Source organism: Podarcis liolepis (genome assembly GCF_965112155.1).
Source record: "Podarcis liolepis genome assembly, chromosome: 11".
Taxonomy (NCBI): Eukaryota; Metazoa; Chordata; class Lepidosauria; order Squamata; family Lacertidae; genus Podarcis; species Podarcis liolepis.
Window position 1 is genome coordinate 52,086,966 of NC_139565.1, and position 14,640 is coordinate 52,101,605.

At 48.4% G+C, this 14,640-nt stretch overlaps 1 long non-coding RNA gene across 2 annotated transcripts; it reads right to left on the reverse strand.

Moving 5' to 3' along the window:
- Positions 1-240: 240 nt before the first annotated feature.
- LOC310689096 lies at positions 241-8,510 on the reverse strand. Of its 2 annotated transcripts, none has more exons than XR_014517311.1 (3): positions 8,432-8,510; positions 6,857-8,010; positions 241-1,004 (listed from the first exon to the last, which is right to left on the reverse strand). It is a non-coding gene; the product is annotated as an uncharacterized lncRNA (long non-coding RNA). The 2 variants fall into 2 exon arrangements; XR_014517312.1 differs by lacking the exon at positions 241-1,004 and adding an exon at positions 3,925-4,253.
- Between the last annotated feature and the right edge of the window lie 6,130 nt (positions 8,511-14,640).

Here is a 14,640-nt window from a genome sequence, read left to right on the forward strand (position 1 = left end):
GAATTTTTTTATTTTGACTATGGCAGACCAACACGGCTACCTATCTGTAACTATACAACTTGGTAACATGCAGAAAACAGCATTCTTAGAAAAACCAAAGACTGGAACTGAGGGAAGTCGGGGGGGGGTTGGGGGGAGGGAGGAAAAATGGGGGGGGGCAGAAACCAAGGATGATATGTTTTTAGATAATATGTCTTGTTATAATTTTGAATTTTTTTTTTTAAGAAGCTGCATAATGAAAGTACTGGACACACCTCTGTGGTGAGGAAGTTCCACAGTTTAGGGCTTGCCACAGAGAATGGCGTCTCCTGGGCCACCCTCACCATAATGATAATGAATTATCAAGAGGAAGGGTCTGTCTGGAAGGAGTCTGTCTTTCAGGCATGTGGGGCCTGAGTCATTTAGAACCTGGAAACGACCTGGCAAGCAGTGCAGCCATTTTATAACAGGTGTTATATCGATTCAGTTTTATTTGTTGCTATGACCATCATGGTCTTTCCTTTTCTTTTTTATAAATGATTTTTATTTGTTTTACATGTAATCATATTATGTAACAACATACCCTCTTATTTTATCTCTTTGGCTCAACTGAGCCGACTTCCCTCCCTCCCGTCTGATGGTTTACAAAATTAAACTTTACATCTTTACATTTCGGTTGGTTTCCTATCCTTGTTGTATCGTTACCTGAAATATTATATTACTCAACCTGAATAGGTAGCAATTTCATCTTACAGATCTTCAGATAACCCTGCTAATGATGTTAATTGCTTACAGTTGTCTTTCAAATATAATACAAATTTGTTCCAGTCGTTTTGGAATGTTTGGTCTCGCTGGTTCCGTATTCTTCCCGTCAGTTTCGTCAGTTCTGCAAAGTCCATCACCTTCATCTGCTACTCTTCTTTTGTTGGTAACTCCTGTTGTTTCCATCTTTGGGCTAACAAAAGTCTTGTCGACCATCATGGACATTTCAGCCACCACCAGAAAGAAATACGCATCCTATAATACTATACAGAATGTGTATAGATATACCATTAATAATAATAATAATAATAATAAATTTTATTTATATCCCGCCCTCCCCAGCCGAAGCCGGGCTCAGGGCGGCTAACAACAATAAAACAGTATAAAAGTATAACATAAACAACACTCTAAAATCATTCATTGTAAAATTAATTAATTCAGGCCACTGGCAACCATTGGGCCAGAGCTCCGCAAAGATTGCCGAGGGAGGGAGTCAGGCTGTGCCCTGGCCAAAGGCCTGGCGGAACAACTCTGTCTTGCAGGCCCTGCGGAAAGATGTCAAGTCCCGCAGGGCCCTGGTCTCTTGTGACAGAGTGTTCCACCAGATCGGAGCCACAGCCGAAAAAGCCCTGGCTCTAGTTGAGGCCAGCCTAACTTCTCTGTGGCCTGGGACCTTCAAGATGTTTTTATTTGAAGACCGTAAGTTTCTCTGTGGGGCATACCAGGAGAGGCGGTCCCGTAGGTACGAGGGTCCTAGGCCGTATAGGGCTTTAAAGGTTAAAACCAGCACCTTAAATCTGATCCTGTACTCCACCGGGAGCCAGTGCAGCTGGTGTAGCACCGGATGAATGTGATCTCGCAGCGAAGACCCCATAAGGAGTCTCGCCGCGGCATTCTGCACCCGCTGGAGTTTCTGGGTCAGTCTCAAGGGCAGCCCCACGTAGAGCGAGTTACAATAATCCAATCTGGAGGTGACCGTCGCATGGATCACAGTGGCCAGGTCAGGGCGAGAGAGGTAAGGAGCCAACTGCTTAGCTTGGCGGAGATGGAAAAATGCCGCCTTTGTTATAGCTGCAATCTGCGCCTCCATGGAAAGGGAGGCGTCGAAGATTACACCCAAACTCTTAACAGACGGTGCTGGCACTAATTGCGCCCCCGCAAGAGATGGGAGTTGCCCCCCCAATCCCATATCGCCCCGCCCTAGCCACAGGACCTCTGTCTTCGAAGGATTTAGCTTCAACCGGCTCCCACGTAACCATCCAGCCACAGCTTCCAAACATCTGGTCAGTGTGTCTGGGGCCGAGTCAGGATGGCCATCCATCAACAGATAGAGTTGGGTGTCATCGGCATACTGATGGCAACCCAGCCCAAAACTCCGAACAAGCTGGGCGAGGGGGCGCATAAAGATGTTGAAAAGCATCGGGGAGAGTATCGCACCCTGAGGTACTCCACACACCAAGGAGTGGCGCGATGACAATTCCCCCCCAAGCGCCACCCTCTGTCCCCGACCAGAGAGAAACGAGCGCAGCCATTGAAGGACTGTGCCCTGGATCCCCACGTCGGCAAGGCGGTGGTCCAGAAGTTCGTGATCGACCATGTCGAAAGCTGCTGACAGATCTAGAAGAATCAGCAGCCCCGACCCGCCTCGATCCAGCTGTCTACGAAGATCATCTGTTAGGGCGACCAGAGCCGTCTCGGTCCCATGACCAGTGCGGAAGCCGGACTGGAATGGATCCAAAGCCGATGTTTCATCCAGAAACCCACCAAGCTGTTCGGCAACCGCTCTCTCAATCACCTTACCCAGGAACGGAAGATTCGAAACCGGGCGGTAATTGGATAGATCTAAAGGATCTAATGATGTTTTCTTTAAGAGCGGGCGCACCACTGCCTCCTTCAGTTCCCCTGGGAATGTCCCCGTGCCAAGGGACAAATTGATGATATCCCCCAGGAGGGCCCGCACCTCGTCTGGACACGCTCTAATCAGCCAAGACGGGCACGGGTCGAGAGGACAGGTGGTGGGCTTTCCAGCTCGGAGGAGTCTGTCCACATCGGCTGGGGATATCCGGTCGAAGTGGTCCAATACTGGACCCGAGGACAGTCGAGGGGCCTCCAGTTCCTTTATTGTATCCAAATTGGCAGGGAGGTCATGGCGGAGCAACAAGACCTTCTCCGCAAAGAAGCTCGCAAATGCCTCACAGCTAAGTGTCAAATTGTTATTTAAATTTGGCTGTCCCACAAGGGACGTTAAAGACCTGATTATACTAAATAATTGCGCTGGGCGAGAGCTAGCGGATGCAATGGAGGCCGAGAAGTATGACTTCTTAGCAGCCTTCACCGCCATCTCGTAGGTTTTCATAAAAGCCCTATAAGATGTTCTTGAGGCTCCGTCACGGGCACCCCGCCATACTCGCTCTAGCCGTCTGAGGTCCCGCTTCATTTTCCGGAGCTCCTCGGTAAACCAGGGAGCCCGGTTTCTGCGGGGTCGCAGAGGGCGCTTAGGTGCGATCTCATCGATGGCTGCCAGGAGCTGGATATTCCAGCCCTCAACAAGCTCAGTCAATGAGTCGCCAGGGGGAGCAAGGTCCCGCAAGGCCTGACGGAATCTATCAGGGTCCATCAGCCTCCGCGGGTGAGCCCAAATTGGCTTGCCACCTAAGCAGGGTGGGGGCGGAAAGTCAATCCTGGCTTTCAGAGCGTAGGTTTTATTGCCTATAGACCTGGCATTGCACAGCACCAGTGACGGAGGTGAGTAATCCTTGCTCACCCTACCCTCGTCCCTCGGGATGGGGCGCAGATTGGAAAGGGTACGAGCGTATCCATATCTCGATCCCCTTCGCCTGTACCATCTGCCCCCACCGCCATACCTCCCTCGCCCCTCCACGGTAGCAATCCCAGGCCTCATAGTGGCCTCCATTGATGGCAATTAATGTTATTCTTTCGCAGCCTAAAACAATAAAACCTTAAAACAATAAAACAAAAACAACCCAGAAAGCAATAAAACAATACAAATAAAACTGCAAAAATTACAAATTCATCAAAATCTAACAAATTCCCAAGCCCACCCAAACATCCATCCCACCTCCATATATAGAAAATCTAAAAGGAAAGGAAAATATTTTTTTTTTTTAAAAAATGTTAAAAAGAACTCTGCACCCCCACGGGTCCTCCTGGGCAGAGTTAAAAAACCAGAGTTAGGTATATCACACACTTGTGACTGTCCCATCTTAAGCAGGACATCCCAGAATGGCAGAAGCCCTTCTGGATTCTGATTCCATCCTGGGATGTCCCATTTCGGTCCTGTGTGCTGGGCTTGTCATCGCGCAAGACCAAAAGGCGCACTTATTTTTGGTGCTGCATTCTCACATTTTGCCCATTCATTTTAACATTTATACTCCTGGAAGAATTTGCTGTAGTTGGGTTTCACCCATAATCCTTTGCTCTACCACATCACCCCCCACCTGCTATTGGCAGTGAAAGGGAAGCTCCTGTTAATGCAATTAGGAAATTATTTCCTATTGGAAAGTAAGTAAGTAAGTAAGTAATACAAATGGTAAATAAAAATTTAAAAAAAAACATTTATCTGTGCTGAGAGATTTAGAGCAGAAATATAGCACAGATAACTCTTTTTTATTTTTATTTATAGCAGAAATATATCTCTCCCTATCCATTCATTCCCCCCCCCCCCAAGCAGTACAAATGGCAGCTGCGTTTCTATGTGTACAATGCACAGATTAAGACTGCAAAAAAAGGCATAGTGGGAAGGGTAAATCCCCCTGCCCCACCCCCATTTAGGCCTCAATCCATTCTCACCTGCCCCCAGCTGCTTTTAAAAAATAATTGTCAGGTGATCCAATCACAAATCTCCTGCTCATCTAGCCTGGCCCACAACTGTTTATAATTTTTTTTAAAAAAACAGTTCTATACTTTTCAAACGCTTCTATTTTTATTTTTTTTTAAAAGAATAAAACCAATAAAACAAAATAAGCAGAATATATTATGGAGAATGAAACAGATATCTGTTTTCTAGCTTCAGAACATCGGCCGACTGTTAATTAGTCATTGATCGGAATATTGCAAATCCCTACGCATGCAGTTTAGCTGCGCTCAGTTTTACTGTTGCAGAACCTAAATTACGAAACCACCTTCTTATTATTTCTCTCTCTCTCTCCCCCCCCATTTCCAGATGCTGGCACTTCAGGAAATATTAAAGGTCCCCTGATGAAATTTTTTAGAAGTGATTGCTTTATTGTACATTTTGCACTCCTAGTCAAGCTGTCATCACCACCTATAGTTTTCTATAACTACCTGCACATGCCCATATACTTGGGAGGGAGAAAGTGGGGGTGGGTATTATCTTGGCTCTAGTTTCACTCATATATATATATATATATATATATATATATATATATATATATTAAAGATCTGACAAACTTGCAGCAGCCAGAAATTCAGAACACATGGAAACGCTATCTTGAAAGAAGAAATGTTATACAGAAGGGTGGTTCTAAGGGAATGATAACATTTAGCCAGCACAGAGCAAAGGGACTTGTTCTTAGAAGTATTGCAAGCAAGGCCACCCCATCACTCTCTCATCTGCCAACCTTACCCTCCCCTCCTCAATCAGCAACTGATAACTGGACTACAAGTTGAGCATCCTTGCACAGGAAGGCCCTGGCTGCTAAAAGCATGGATAGGCAAAAGAAGGCCCGGGGGCCGGATCTGGCCTGCAGACGGTCTGGGAATAAGAGTGTTTTTACATGAGTAGAATGTGTATTCAAAATGCATCTCTGGGTTATTTGTGGGGCATACGAATTTGTTCTTTTTTCCTTTCTTTTTCAAAATATAGTCCAGCCCCCCACAAGGTCTGCGGGACAGTGGACCGGCCTCCTGCTGAAAAAGTTTGCTGACCCCTGGCTAAAAGTCACAGCACTGGTGACAATGCTGTAATTAGTGCTTTTTTTCTTAAAAAATGCTTAGGAGTACTCTCATTTTGACTCAAGAAAATCACCATTTTATAGTTCAAACTGGGAAAAATAAATACAGTAAATGGACAAAAGTACAAAGATTCACAAAATGTTTGCTGGTATGCGTGCCCCTGCGTACCCCCAGAAAAAAAGCAATGGCTGTAATATATGATATTTGTTATAATAATAAACCAATAGTTGCATCTTTAAATAAGCTGAGCAACGGAGTTGCATGGCAACTTGCCACAGGGTCTAATATAAACGTTTTGACAAAATCCCTCCATATATATATATTTCAAAGCAAAATCCTACTCCATCAATATTTTCCAAACGTATTTCCCCCTAATGTGCTGGAAGAGTATTTGTCCATTAAGACTGCATTAAAAATGCTGACATTTCATTTTTAATTTAAAATCGAGCATACAGTTCCGTCGGGGAGCAGCCCAGGCCAGATTTTGATATATATTAGGGAGAGGTGTGTGGAGGAGCTTTATTCCTTTACAAAATGCTCCTCTGTGGAAAACTGACAAAAATAAAATAAAATATGTTTTAGTCATCTGAGGCAAATTCATCTCTGTAGCTCCAGAGAACATCAGCTACAAGCCATTCTTAAAGCCTTCCCTGCTACATGCATAAACTACAATTCAAACTACACATTATAATGATCAGAATAATGGGGGGGGGGCGGTTGATATTGGCAGCGGAGTTTTGGATAGAGGTGAGAGGTGGGTTAAGGGAAGACCAGAGAAAAGAGGTATGGAATAGTTAGGGCAAGTTGGGAGTGGTAGGGGCAGGTGGTTTGTTTTGGGTTTTTTGCAATATTTAGCAGGACTAAGCAACATTCATTAGTTAGATGATAGATAGATAGATAGATAGATAGATAGATAGATAGATAGATAGATAGGCAGATGCATAGCTGTCAACTTTCAGATTTGAAAATAAGGGATCAGCAGCCTCACCTGTCCCGGAGACAGTCTACGGGATATCTAACAATCTGGGATAGCAGTGGGAAACAGCGCTGAAATAAGGGAATTTCCCGCAAAAAAAGGGAAGGTTGACAGCTATCGGTAGATAGCACCTTTTTAACACAAAGATCCTGAAGGCAGCTTACAGTTAGTTTTAAAAAAAGTCAATAAAATAAAATGGCTCACTTGTCACACTAAGTCAAATCATTGCTTAGAGCAAACGCACGAGTGTGTAAGTTTCCGGTACCATTTTGCTCCTCCCTCCATCTTGGGAAAGCTGGCTGAAGGCTGGCTAGGAGAAATGCCTTTTGACTTCAGTGCTGTACAGCTGTGGGAAACAAGCCCTGCTTGAGATGACCATGCTGTTTGATCTGGACTCCCTCCACACAGATTGAATTAATCAGATTTCTTAAATCCACTGTGTTTTCAGTTCTCCAAGGGAGCACAAATCCTGGGTGAAATATACACAAATATAAAAACCGTTCTGAAAATGCTTTTCTAAAAGCTTTTTTTTTTAAAAAAAAAAATACATTGAATTTTCCATAAGCCTCACCATCACCATCTAGTGTCACATTGAATATTGCACTTAAAACGTTTTATTTGCAGCTGTATAGCTCAGTCCCTGGATGAGCCCCTGGAACCCACTGGAATCTGCTACTGCTTGGCAGACAATAGGGGTGGTGCCCAACTTTTGTAACAATATTTATGAACCTTTTGTAGATCTCTTTAATGGGCCATTGCAGTTAAAGTAGTGTGCCCCTAATGCAATGCACAGTAGGCCTTTTAGGCACTATATGCTTGTAGGGTCAAAACGGTGTAGCTTCCAGCAGCAATAAAAGCAGACGGAAGCCTAACATTACAGGGTTTAAAAAGGTATTTTGTTTCCTCCCTAATTCTTTTGGAACCTTCTTGTGCTACTTAGCAATGCCACTAGCGACCATCCTTGACAAAACTAATTTGCGGGTAGCATGTACAAAATTAACTGATGTCAGACTGTGTGCGGGAGTAGGGTGTAGACTTAAGCAATATGTGGGTGATACCATATTAATTGATTCGCTGGTTCTGTGCTGCATAATTAAAGGAGGACTTTAAGATCATGGGCAGGTGTGCAATTGTTCATACTACTGTCAGGTCCCAGATACTGTTCATACTGGAAGAGGAGTAAAGTGAGAAAGGAAAAGAAATGGAAACACCTCCTTAAGAAGTTTAATTTATTTAGTTTTATTTTAAAGACAACCTAATTCTTGATCGTTTGCTTGTGATAAGATTTGCTGGTGTAAAGTCCACTCTTTTCCTTCTCGGGATGTCAATGCCTACCTCAGGGAGTGGGTGCTTATTTGCTGTGTAGGTAGAATAATAAATAATATTTTTTTATTTATATCACACCCTCCCCAGCCAAAGCCGGGCTCAACAAGAAGCCGAGGATGCTGTCAGATTCATAGTATTTATTTATATCAAATATTTCTAGGCTGCCTTAAGAGCAAAGGCTTCTCAAGGCAGCTTATATGAAAACAATAAAAAATAATTCCAGTAAAAGACAGTAAGTTACTTCTGACACTGATTCTCCTGCATTTAAATATTCCTACTCGCTTAAACATTATTCCCTGCCCTGCTATTGTCTGCAAGCTTCTGTTCAGGTGTAGCCTCCAGCCTTTTCTGACCCAGGAATTACTTTTATCCCCAAAACATGTATTTGGGAACCCATTCTTTAATTTGTTTACTGTATTTTTGTATTGTGGCAGTGCTGCTATTGTGGACTACCTTAGTTCAGGCTGTGACCCAGTCAGTTGACCCAACAGCTGAAGACCATTGTACTAAAGGAACAGGAGAATGAAAACCTGGAAAGGTAAAAAAAGAAAAGAAAAGAAGGTAAATGTAGGACTTGTGACCATCTGGGCATAGAAATAGGATTTGGGACATAGAACCCTGGATTAAAGTTCTGTCTCTTCTATGGCAAGAAACTGCAACTGGTAAGTTCCAGCACACAGGTTTGTTGAGAAACATCACAAAAGTGGAAACAACAAAAGGTGGCTTCCTAAGACTAACACACTCATTATGGCAAAAAACGTGCTGATTTGTTAAACTTGAAGGTGGCACTTGGTTGTTCTTGCTGCAACCAGCAGATAGAGCCATAACTCAGGAGCAGAACATCTGCTTTGCATGCAGAAGGTTCAAATCTCCAGCATTTCCAGGTACTAATATTATTACAATTTATTACCCACCCTCCAACCTGAAGGTCCCAAGGCAGGGTATAACGATTAAAACACAACATTTAAAACAGTTCAAAATAACAGGTAGGGATGAGAGAGAGGCTTTGGTATGAAATCCTGGAGGGTTGCTGCCAGTCCGTGTAGGCAATACTGAGTTAAATGGACCGATGGCCTGACTCAGTATAAGGCAGCTTCCAATGTTCCTAACAGACTGACATGGTTATCCCTTCAGAAACAGTAGAGAAAGTTTAAAAAAACCAAAAACACTTTGCAGATTAAAATTATATAAATACTAGCATTCATACACCAGCCCCACGAGTAGTCCTCAGCACAATAATACTCCTTGCCACAGTGTAATTATTATTACACTTAAAATAAACTAAGTTCTTTACAGAGCATTAAGTGGAAGGGAGCAGACGACAAGTCCTTGCCCAAGAGGGAAGCCGACATGAGTTCATGTAAAGCTGATAAAACATAGTCCCTTCGTAGAAATGGGCAGTCATTACAGATGGATAAAAGTTACCTTTGATTGAAATGTGTGCATCTATCTACCTATTTATCTACTGCTGATTGAACTCAGGTGCTGGCTGATTCTACAGACTCCAAAAACCAACAGTGTGTGACTTACTCCAAACTGGTGCCAAAGTTTTGCAATAGTTTTGCAGTGAAAACCCTGCATTTTGAAGTGCCCCCCACTCAACTGAGTAATTAAACTGCGGGTCATAGCTATTACCCCAAAACCCAACATGGTCCAGGGCACTGCAGAAACTGGGATTTGTGCTGCAAAACCCTGCTAAAGAACTGCAAAACTTCGGCAGCATTTTGGAGGGGATCCCAGATTTCAGGGTTTGTAGTTAATAAAGTTCCAATTTGAATGTCTTCAAAGCAGGGTTAGGCAAATTGCATTGGTATTTAGATATAGCTTATACAGATAAATATGTGAATTCTATCTTGGACTGAAACCCTTAGGAAATGTATGGCCTAGTCCCTGTTTTTGAAGCAATGCTACAACTGAATGGATCAAGTTTGTATCAAGGCTTCTGGACAGAAACTTCCAGAACGTGTGGCAGTCGGTTGAGAACATGGTGACTCAGCAAGGCTTAGAAAAACAAATTCTCAAAATACAAAGGGATGAGTAACGTATCCCGGCATTGTATATCCACACATCAAAACACAGTTTAGGATATTGCCATTGCTTAATTACTAATTTCTATTTATTCAACTCTGTACCTTTCAAAACAGCATTTAAATTAAATTATGTAAATATAATCATTTTTTAAAGTTACAAATTTGCATATGCAATGGCTGCCATCCCTATGTGTCTGGAACATTTCCTCCCCTGGCTTTCTATCCTCCTGCCATGGCAACTGGCTGACAGGAAGAAATTCTGCCCAGGCCCAATACAGCTAGCTAGCAAGCTGGCTACCCCTCACAAGGGCCAGGGCTACACATGTGGTACCAATTCTGTGAGATTGCAAAATGGACTACACCACTTCAGACTGCAGGTGGGGGTTTTACAATGATAAATGCTTCCCTGCATACAAAAAAACCAAAAACAAAACCCAGCAAACAGAAAACCAGCACACGAATATTTTCTCTAGATATGCAAGGGTGTTTTTTTAAAAAAAAAATTATTAAAGTTGCATGGAGTTTGAGGTTGCTGTTTTCAACCTGCACTCTGAAATGGTACATGCTGCTGCATCCCCTCAGGGTTTTGCCCTCTCTTTCTGCTGTCTGAGTAGACCAGGTCTGAAAAAGGTGTGTGTTTCTTTGACAGGGAAAGCCTGAGTGGCTGCAGTTTCTGAAGGGCTGCAGATTAAAGGAGAGGACCTGAGGGCAGCTTATGTCAGAGACTAGGTGTAATATAGTGGTTAATACGCCAGACTAACCCCCATTTGTCCATGAAGCTCGTTGGCTGACCTAGAAAGGGTTCCCTATCTCCCAGCCTAATCTACCTCACAGAGTTGTGAGGGTAAAATGTGAGGTGAACCATTCCTCATGTACACCAATGGCCACTGCCACCCCCCCCCCCTCAATGGAGGAAAGGCGAGTTCAAGAAGTTTGAAGCGTGTCTGGAAAATAAAGGGCAGGATTCAAATCACTACCCTCATAGAAAAGTTGTCCGGGGGGGGGGCAACAACTCAGTATTTGTGACTGCATTCATATGCAGCACCAAGGAATAAGACATTATCTCAGTTGAGGGACAAAAGCAAAGACAACTCTCCTCAGTATTCAGAGGCAAGGCTGGATGAAAGCCATAATGGGCCTCAGGCAGTGGGCTCCCTGTTTCACTTGCAACTCTGAGGTAACACCTGGAAATGGTGTGTACACACGTATGCATACACTGGAAGAAAACTAAGCAGTATACAATGCAGAGGGGAATACTACATATCTTAGAGAACATCATCTTCTATGCTTTCCTTAAATTAAAACAAAACACTATGGTTCCTAGTTTTAATTGTATTATGGGTTCCTCCTCTTGCGCAAGAGAAAGCAGGGATGTACATGCACCACCCCTGGTCCCAATCCCAACGTCCATGTCTGCATAAAAGCGGCCTGTTTTTTGTCCTAAAGCAAAGCCAGAGTGAGAAGGTTGCCTATTTAAAAGGGTCTGAATTACCTACCAGCCCTATCTCTGGCCAGTGGGCTGTTAAGGGAAAACAATTGCACTGTGTTTTTCTCTCATAGCTTTTTTGTTGACATAAACAGTGTACAGTGGTACCCCGCAAGACGAATGCCTCGCTAAACGAAAAACCCGCAAGACGAAAGGGTTTTCCGATTTTTAGAGGCTTCGCAAGACGAATTTCCCTATGGGCTTGCTTCGCAAGACGAAAGCCCATAGGGAAATCTCCTGGGACAGCGGGGAAACGCAGCGCACCTTCTCCTCTGTTCCCAGACCTGTCCTGAAGGCTTGTGGTGGGAGGTCCGGGAACAGAGGAGAAGGCGCGCAGCGGCTCTCCAAGCTGCGGATAGCAGCCTGCTGCCCCGCAGGAGGGGCGCTCTTAAGCAGAGCGCCTCTCGCGCGGGGCAGACATTCACAGCTTGGGGAGCCCTGCAGGACTTCCCCGCAGGGCTCTCCAAGCTGCGAATAGCAGCCTGCTGCCCCGCACGAGGGGCGCTCTTTAGCAGAGCGCCTCTCGCGCGGGGCAGACATTCGCAGCTTGGGGAGCCCTGCAGGACTTCCCCGCAGGGCTCTCCAAGCTGCGGATAGCAGCCTGCTGCCCCGCACGAGGGGCGCTCTTTAGCAGAGCGCCTCTCGCGCGGGGCAGACATTCGCAGCTTGGGGAGCCCTGCAGGACTTCCCCGCAGGGCTCTCCAAGCTGCGGATAGCAGCCTGCTGCCCCGCACGAGGGGCGCTCTTTAGCAGAGCGCCTCTCGCGCGGGGCAGACATTCGCAGCTTGGGGAGCCCTGCAGGACTTCCCCGCAGGGCTCTCCAAGCTGCGGATAGCAGCCTGCTGCCCCGCACGAGGGGCGCTGTTAAGCAGAGCGCCTCTCGCGCGGGGCAGACATTCGCAGCTTGGGGAGCCCTGCAGGACTTCCCCGCAGGGCTCTCCAAGCTGCGGATAGCAGCCTGCTGCCCCGCACGAGGGGCGCTCTTTAGCAGAGCGCCTCTCGCGCGGGGCAGACATTCGCAGCTTGGGGAGCCCTGCAGGACTTCCCCGCAGGGCTCTCCAAGCTGCGGATAGCAGCCTGCTGCCCCACACGAGGGGCGCTCTTTAGCAGAGCGCCTCTCGCGCGGGGCAGACATTCACAGCTTGGGGAGCCCTGCAGGACTTCCCCGCAGGGCTCTCCAAGCTGCGGATAGCAGCCTGCTGCCCCGCACGAGGGGCGCTCTTTAGCAGAGCGCCTCTCGCGCGGGGCAGACATTCGCAGCTTGGGGAGCCCTGCAGGACTTCCCCGCAGGGCTCTCCAAGCTGCGGATAGCAGCCTGCTGCCCCGCACGAGGGGCGCTGTTAAGCAGAGCGCCTCTCGCGCGGGGCAGACATTCACAGCTTGGGGAGCCCTGCAGGACTTCCCCGCAGGGCTCTCCAAGCTGCGGATAGCAGCCTGCTGCCCCGCACGAGGGGCGCTCTTTAGCAGAGCGCCTCTCGCGCGGGGCAGACATTCGCAGCTTGGGGAGCCCTGCAGGACTTCCCCGCAGGGCTCTCCAAGCTGCGGATAGCAGCCTGCTGCCCCACACGAGGGGCGCTCTTTAGCAGAGCGCCTCTCGCGCGGGGCAGACATTCACAGCTTGGGGAGCCCTGCAGGACTTCCCCGCAGGGCTCTCCAAGCTGCGGATAGCAGCCTGCTGCCCCGCACGAGGGGCGCTCTTTAGCAGAGCGCCTCTCGCGCGGGGCAGACATTCGCAGCTTGGGGAGCCCTGCAGGACTTCCCCGCAGGGCTCTCCAAGCTGCGGATAGCAGCCTGCTGCCCCGCACGAGGGGCGCTGTTAAGCAGAGCGCCTCTCGCGCGGGGCAGACATTCACAGCTTGGGGAGCCCTGCAGGACTTCCCCGCAGGGCTCTCCAAGCTGCGGATAGCAGCCTGCTGCCCCGCACGAGGGACGCTGTTAAGTAGAGCGCCTCTCGCGCGGGGCAGACATTCACAGCTTGGGGAACCCTGCAGGACTTCCCCGCAGGGCTCTCCAAGCTGCGGATAGCAGCCTGCTGCCCCACACGAGGGGCGCTGTTAAGCAGAGCGCCTCTCGCGCGGGGCAGACATTCACAGCTTGGGGAACCCTGCAGGACTTCCCCGCAGGGCTCTCCAAGCTGCGGATAGCAGCCTGCTGCCCCACACGAGGGGCGCTGTTAAGCAGAGCGCCTCTCGCGCGGGGCAGACATTCACAGCTTGGGGAACCCTGCAGGACTTCCCCGCAGGGCTCTGCAAGCTGCAGATAGCAGCCTGCTGCGCCTATCCGCAGCTTGCAGAGCCCTGCGGGGAAGACCTGCAGGGCTCCCCAAGCTGTGAATGTCTGCCCCGCGCGAGAGGCGCTCTACTTAACAGCGCCCCTCGTGCGGGGCAGCAGGCTGCTATCCGCAGCTTGGAGAGCCCTGTGGGGAAGTCCTGCAGGGCTCCCCAAGCTGCGAATGTCTGCCCCGCGCGAGAGGCGCTCTGCTAAAGAGCGCCCCTCGTGCGGGGCAGCAGGCTGCTATCCGCAGCTTGGAGAGCCCTGCGGGGAAGTCCTGCAGGGCTCCCCAAGCTGCGAATGTCTGCCCCGCGCGAGAGGCGCTCTGCTTAACAGCGCCCCTCGTGCGGGGCAGCAGGCTGCTATCCGCAGCTTGGAGAGCCCTGCGGGGAAGTCCTGCAGGGCTCCCCAAGCTGCGAATGTCTGCCCCGCGCGAGAGGCGCTCTGCTAAAGAGCGCCCCTCGTGCGGGGCAGCAGGCTGCTATCCGCAGCTTGGAGAGCCCTGCGGGGAAGTCCTGCAGGGCTCCCCAAGCTGTGAATGTCTGCCCCGCGCGAGAGGCGCTCTGCTTAACAGCGCCCCTCGTGCGGGGCAGCAGGCTGCTATCCGCAGCTTGGAGAGCCCTGCGGGGAAGTCCTGCAGGGCTCCCCAAGCTGCGAATGTCTGCCCCGCGCGAGAGGCGCTCTGCTAAAGAGCGCCCCTCGTGCGGGGCAGCAGGCTGCTATCCGCAGCTTGGAGAGCCCTGCGGGGAAGTCCTGCAGGGCTCCCCAAGCTGCGAATGTCTGCCCCGCGCGAGAGGCGCTCTGCTTAACAGCGCCCCTCGTGCGGGGCAGCAGGCTGCTATCCGCAGCTTGGAGAGCCCTGCGGGGAACTCCTT